Here is a 6031-nt window from a genome sequence, read left to right as displayed (position 1 = left end):
AAAACCCAAGTAGTCCTTGGGGTCAGTCTATCAACCAGGCTGTCAGGAGCCTGCCACTCAGTCATTCCTGCAGCACCCTTCATGCTTATGACTTTACTTAGGCAACTGAGACCCCAGTCTCTGCCTAACACTATGTGACATGATGGGTAGCAAGAGATGTAAATCTGAATACTGGTTCCATCACTATGTGTGGCTTACCTAAGCTGAACTTCAAAATTCTTGTCTGGGAATTTAAAAAGAAAGAAGGAAAAAAAAGGAGAAAGGAAGGAAAGAAAGAAGAAAAGAAAAAAGAGGAGGCGGGGGGAGAAACAAAGAAAAAGAAAGAAAAGAAAAAAAGGGGAAGTGAAGGGAAAGGGGGAAGGGGGAAGAGGAAAGGGAAGGAAAGGGAAGGGAAGGGAAGGGAAGGGAAGGGGAAGGGAAGGGAGAAGGGGAGGAAAAGGAGAAGGGGTGGAAAAGGAGAAGGGGAGGAAAAGGAGAAGGGAAGGGGAGGGGAGAAGAGAGGGGAAAAGGGAAGGGAAAGGAGAAGGGGAGGGGAGTGGAGGGGAGAAGGGAAGGGAAGGGGAGAAGGGAAGGGGAGGGGAGGGGAGGAGAGGAGAGGAGAGAGGAGAAGGTGGAAGGGAAGGGAAGGGAAGGGAAGGGAGAAGGGAAAGAAAGGGAAGGGAAAGGAAGAGGGAGAAGGGTAGAAAAGGGAAGGGAAGGGGAGGGAAGGGGAGGGGAGGGAAGGGAAAGGGAGAGAAAGGGAGGGAAGGAGAGGGAAAGGGAGGGGAGGGGAGGGCGAGAAGGAGAAAGAGGGAAGAGAAGAGAAGAGAAGGGGGACAGGAAGGGAAGAGAAGGGAAGGGGGAAGGGAAGGACAAAGAGAATGAAAGAGGAGGGAAAGAGGAAGGGAAGAGGAGAGAAGAGGGAAGGGAAGGGAAGGGCAAGACAATAAAAGAGGAAAGAAAAGAAATTATTATAATGACTAAGTGGAATCATAAATTTAAAGCATGGTTCCTAGCACACAGCATAATTTTGTTAAATATTAGTGCCCTTGCCTATATTCACTCATTGTCAGCATAAGGGTCTTTTAGAATCCCCTTGTTACTTAGCTCAAAATCGATGCACATACATATAAATTCACCCTACTGCTTGTCCCCAGATGAATAAGATTTAATTAACACTTAACATTTTGGTACTTGATCACTTTGGTGGGAGTATGGAGGAGTTTCTCTTCCTGTTGAACACACCATGTTCACCCAGAAATGTCCTTGATGACCACTTTCCTCATTGATTGCAAAATATTTTAATACTTTTGAGCTTAAACTTAGATAAACTGGAATCCCAGTGTTCTAAAAGATAGGTTTGGGATCAGTCAGGTCTAAATGAAATCTCAGTTTTACCAATGACCAGTTGTGTGATTCTGGAAGCGTTACTTAATCTCCAAGACCCATTTTCGTTAGCTATAAATAAAGATAATATATATACCCCACAGAGTTAAAATATTAAATATCATCATGTACATTAAATTGTCCAACACAGGTGCTCATTAAATTCATTCATCCATTCAATAAATAGGTATCAAGCACCTCCAATGTATAAGGAGGTGTTCTAGGAACTGATGTTGCAGTTGTAAACTAAACAATATTTCTGGCTTCGTGGAGCCATTTCTTTCAGTTAAAAAAATGCTATGAAGCAAAAGAATGCAGAATAATAGGATGGACAGCAATAGTAATGGTGGTGCTAGAAATAAACACTAGATCCTTTTTCCCTGTGCTCACACAGTTCTCCTCTTTTTGAATCCCAAACTCTCCTGCCCACTGACCACAGGTCTCCAGGGAGGATGAATAAAGGGTTAGATTCTGTTGAATTGAGTCATCTGACATCATTTAAATAAAGTTGTGGACACCAATAGAAGAGTACATGGTCATCAACAGGATGGATAGAGTTGGGTGTCGCTTTGGAGACCCTTGGAGATGCACAGCTATGCTCGGTCTCCAGGCTTGTCATAGTTGAAACTACAGAGGCGATTCTTGGAGAAGGACATTTCCCCCCAAAGAGGCAGTCCTCAATAATGCCATCTTTGTTGCAGCAGAACATCGGCAACCTTGTTCTGAGCTGGGTCCAAGTTGAGGGGAAAGAGGGGAACAGCCAGCTGTGAAAAGATCAATTTGTTTCCAATCCATTCTTTCTTATGGTTAGAGAGGCTGGCTCCCCACACTGGCTGGGTCTGTCAGGGACAGATGCCAAGTAGGGCACAGACTGAAGAAACACCCCCTGTTCCCACTGAAGCAGGAGCATTCAGTCTCTGCTCTGAGTAAGCCTCAGAGTCTGTGGCATTAACCATCCCCTAGTTAGGTTGCTTTGGGGAGACACAAGTTGGGGCAGATGAGAGGGATGCCTCAAGTCTAATTCAAAACTACAATTATTCAAACCCTCCATTTATTTATGTTTGTAAATACCCAGCGTTGGCAGGTTGTGGGAGAGCAGGGGTTCCCATATACCATAGCTGAGAGTGTAAATTGGTATAACCTCTTAAGAAAACCATTTGGCAGAATCATGGAAATTGAAAGTGCATAGACCCTATGTTACAGACAGTCCACTTCTAGGAATTTATCCTTCAGATAAATTCTCAGAAGTGCACCCAGATGAATGCACAAGGAGGATGTTTATTACAGCATTGTTTGTCACAGAAAAAGTCCAGAATCAACTGAACATTATGTTGTAGAGTAAAAGAATGAGCCACACATAGAAAGAGGTCTGAGAGAAAAAGGAGGAAGGAATATTCAGTTTGGTATGCATGGTAAAATCTATTTATTATACATAAAGTTAACCCCTCCATCAACATGTATGTTTTAAAACCAGTTGGATCTCTGCTAATACCTCTGTCTGCTCCTACCCCAATCCCAAGATTCAATAATACAAGGCAAGAAGACTCCTGTAGGGCCCTGTGGATGTGCAAGATGCTAAGAATGAGTGGATATTATAGATAGATGTAAAAGTAGGAATCTTGCCAGCCTCTATTACCTTTCCTCAGTAGATCTGTCTTCCTGGGCCAGGGTGAGGTAGAAACAATAGCCAGATGAGTAACCAGTGGCTTGTATGGCTTGGCATTTTTCCTGAGCTCCATTTGGAGAGGGAACTAAGACCATACTCAGTATTTTCAGGTTTTCGGTCTCTTCATAATTGATGGCCCATTTCCTCCTCTTATCAAATTGCACAGAGATCAAATGTGAGGGAGCCTGAAAGAAAGGACAGGTTATATTGCTCAATTAAGAATTTGCTCCCTTCCAGCTCTAAAACATCCCCAAATTTTCCAGTTGCAAATGTTACCAAATTTACAATGACCACCAAATGTTGAATAAAACATATGTAATTCTACCCATCCTGGCAATAATTCACCGTGGAGTTTTGGTCAAGCTTCCTGCTCTCACTCGGCCTCAGTTTTCCCTGTGGTTCATGTGATAAGGACTATGTACCTAGGGTGGCGAGAGCAGAACACCTGTGCCCCTTTCTCCCTGCTTCCTCTGACAGGCATAGCTAATCAATCACAGCATGCTTTCCTACAGATCTCAGATGATTCCTCTGACTCCTTCTTGACACAGAATTGTAAGCAATCACAAATATTTAATCCAAGTCGACGTAAAAGTCAACATTTAATTGTCCTCTCCATACTAGATGATATCTGAAGTTCATTCCAGATTTAACATTCTGTTTCCATAATTCAAGGATTCATTTGAATGCCAGCTTGTTCATGAAGTCATCCTAGATTGCTGAAGAACAAGTTAGTTTTTCCTGTTTCTGACTTATGGAGACAGAGTTATGTAAGTCGATATGAACTTGACTTTTGGTTTCTTTGCATTGTTATCTCATTGTCACCTGTATAACAACGCTGCCTCCATGGGGAAATTTAATTTAAGTATAGAAAGTATATCCCATATAATAATTTTCAGACTGTGATGCATAGTACCCCCAGAGTTACTCAAAGATTTTTCCATGGGCTCTAGTTGGCAGAGATAAGGAAATTTTCAGATTCTCAGCTTTCATTTGCACTCTTTCTCAGGAATCCGAAGAGAGTCCCTTTTTCGTAAATGCTTTTCTCTCACTTTACAAAGGGAATTCATGCCTCTCACTCATCTCGAGTTGCCTTGGGGTATAAAAATTTCTGGGGGACCAAACAAAGGTACAATTCAAAATTCTTTCGAGAAAAAGTGTTGAGAAAGTGAATGACTAATGACCTTGCAGCAAATCATTCTGCAAGTCAGATGACTTTCAATGCTTTGGTTACAACAAAACTGAAGGGGAACCTAATTAAAATGTCAGCTGAGAAAGTATTAAAAATCCTATTTGATGATTGATCTTTACGTGATTTTTGGCATACAACCTGGTAAGAAGTTACAATACTGCTATAACAAAAGTTTTGCTTTTCCCATCTACTTATTTTTGTGAATAGGTTTCTCAGTGCTTACAACCAAAAAATGAAAAGTAAATATAATTTATGAAACACCATCTCATGTTAGCAATAACGAATATTCCTCAGCAGACATATGGCCTAATTTTTTAAAAATTTCACCTCATTCAGAGAAGCATTTCTAATAAAACCTTATGTTTCACATCACATTTAGCAAAATTTTAATAAGTGTATGGTAGATTGATCAGTTGTATACGTCTAATAATTGTTATGATAATTTAATCCAGAAGAAATTGGGTTTTGTTAGCATCTTATATTTACAGAACATTAAAGAAATTTTAATATGAATTTATATACATGTTTTGTTTCAGAATAATATAATAAGATGATCAGTGAAAGAATTTCCAGTATAAAAAAATATACTACATTAGGAAACATTTCTATAGAGAAAATGAAATGGAAATAAATATTTAAGGAAAACAAAAGAACTATGTAAGTTTTCAACTGTTAGGGAAGATTCTATTTGTATATTTTTAAATGGATGAATGGTGGTATCAAATTAAAGTGGAATTTCAATCCATTAAATCTATTTATAATAGTTATACAGTTTTATTTTAAATGACTATATTTTCAATATACTTTACATTATATCCCTCACAACTATTTAAACTTATAATAAAAGCACTTGTCAACTTAAAAAGGTTCATATTTTTCCAAGAATATTTTAGAGAGCATTAAAGTGAACTACTAAGGACTGTATTTTATCAGAGTGAATTCTCTTCAATAATTATAATAGGGGAATCAAATGGTAGTTGTTTAAGAAAATCCAATGTACTGATGGACAAATCTGTATAAAGGAAGTGAGAATGACACATTTTCTAAGTATAAATGTTACACATCAAGTTTGGGCTGCAATTGGACTAAGTCTACACTTCCTTATTTATCCTCAGCCAGCCAATCCAGGTCTTATAGCCCTACCCTTTGACCTATGCTACCGTGTGTAACTGGTTCCCTAACTTGGATTAGAAAATTGAAAGATTTTCAAACTCTAGGTCTTTGTTGATAGATTTTTTTAAAATCTCTTTAATTATAGTATATAATTCTAGTACCTAGGAATCAATGCCTTATCTAGGAAACACAAGCAAAGCAATATGTAGCTGCATCATTTCTTAGGATATTCATTCCTTTTTTGGTCAGTTCTGATGCTCTCTTTTCTGAGCAGATTGCTGAGCTGGGGTGAAGGCAAGGCAAAGCAAGAGGGTGGTGGGAGGAAAAAAGGTATGTCATCTACCTACTGTTGCTTCAGTTTTAACTTGAATTGACTTATCCACTGATTCATTCAGTAAAGCTTTCCTAAACACTTACTCTGCGCCATGTTCTGGGTTAGGATTGGGGGCTACCAAGGCCAAGAAGGTATAGGTTTTTCCCTTGAAGAGTCACAGTTTACTAAGGGAAAGACAAACTGAACAAATAATTGAGATGCTCTGCAATAAGCTCTATATTAGAAAAAACTCAAGGTGCCAGGGATCAGAGAGGATAGAATGATCAATTCTTTAAGAGGTGGTAATATTTGAGCAAAGTCTTAATTAAGGAGTAAGAACTGAGGACAGTCCTGGCAGAAGGTACAGCACACATTTTAGCATGGG

This window comes from Pongo abelii, chromosome 13 (genome assembly GCF_028885655.2).
Source record: "Pongo abelii isolate AG06213 chromosome 13, NHGRI_mPonAbe1-v2.0_pri, whole genome shotgun sequence".
Lineage (NCBI taxonomy): Eukaryota > Metazoa > Chordata > Mammalia > Primates > Hominidae > Pongo > Pongo abelii.
This window is presented reverse-complemented; position numbering follows the sequence as displayed.